At 38.4% G+C, this 1,419-nt stretch overlaps 1 pseudogene; it reads right to left on the reverse strand.

Annotated features, from left to right (window-relative positions):
* Window positions 1-329: 329 nt before the first annotated feature.
* On the reverse strand, window positions 330-1,206 carry LOC143630229 (serine/threonine-protein kinase OXI1 pseudogene; annotated as a pseudogene).
* Between the last annotated feature and the right edge of the window lie 213 nt (window positions 1,207-1,419).

Genomic DNA, 1,419 nt, shown 5'->3' on the forward strand with positions numbered 1-1,419 from the left:
GCCCGTTTGTTGCCGTGATTAAAGGCGTTTCTAGGGCGTGGCCTGTACTGACCGCATGTTAATACTATTAGCCAGTTGAAATATGGGTAAAGAAACCATAGTACCTAAAGTTTCATACACGATTCCTTTACAAGTTACTTTTTACATGTTTTAACTAAATAAGTCCTTTACAAGTTACTTTTTACATGTTTTAACTAAATAAACTAAAAATAATTACATGTTTTAACTAAATAAACTAAAAAAAAATAAACTAAAAAAATAAACTAAAAATGGTATCACTAGCAAGCAATCTAGAATTGAATGAAAAAATTAAATAATACTAATTCAAGTCAAAATTCCATAACTCTAGAAGACCAAATAATCCTTGACAACCTTTTGTTCATTTCAACCTCCTTCACGTCACCGATTACGTCATCTTCCACTTTAAACACCTCCTTAACAAAATCCTCAATATTAATATTTTTATTATTATTATTATTATTATTATTATTTCCATCTATGCCCTCGTCATCAAACCGTCCAGGTACATACGGCGGCCTCGAGATCTGTATGACTTTTTCCCAGTCAACGCCTTTGAAGAATTCGTGACCCTTGATTTCCATATTCTCTGTTTCGGATCCTTCTCAAGCAATCTTCGGATCAAATCCCGTAACGGAGTCGGTTCGCCCACAAGCTCCACCGGTTTAGACAAAACCCGGTAAAACGTTTCTTTCCGGTTCACTCCTTTAAACGGCGTCGTACCGTACAACATCTCATGCAATACGACGCCTAAACACCACCAGTCCACCGAGAAATCGTGGCCGTTGCCTTGTATCATCTCGGGTGCCACGTACTCTTCTGTTCCTACAAACGAGTTCGATTTTGAAAGTGAACGAGTTTCGTAACTCGGTTCTGAGTTCACCGACTCGGCTGGATGCACTGAGTCGTCTGCCGAGATAGCGGGATAAAAACACGTGAAGAGTTTTGAGAATCGTTTTTTCTTTCGGTTTGTTAATGGACCGGATTTTGTAGACGGTGCCGGTGTAAGTGATGTCGTTTTTGGTGAAAGTTTTGTTGAGAGGTCGAAATCGACGAGCATTAGGTGTCCGTTTTCCTGAATCATAACGTTTTCGGGCTTTAGATCTCGATAAACAATACCTAAATTATGTAGATACTCCAATGCCGGTACCAGTTCCGCAGCGTAAAACCTAAAATGTCGAAAAAAAACTTGTTACTGGTTGAGTTGAGTCCAACGGCGTCATAAATAGTAATGTTGCATCAAATTTATATTATAAAAATTAAATGAAATGAATTTTACCTAATGAGGTCTAAAGAAACGTGGATCGGCTCACTGGTAGACGATCAACTTTCCTCGGGTATGATTATGCTATTTCACCGATGGTTCTCCGGAGTATGGATTCTTCCACCTACAAAATGAAC

Source organism: Bidens hawaiensis, unplaced genomic scaffold (assembly GCF_021521415.1).
Source record: "Bidens hawaiensis isolate Kalapana, Puna unplaced genomic scaffold, B.hawaiensis_p1.1 tig00005588_1, whole genome shotgun sequence".
Taxonomy (NCBI): domain Eukaryota; kingdom Viridiplantae; phylum Streptophyta; class Magnoliopsida; order Asterales; family Asteraceae; genus Bidens; species Bidens hawaiensis.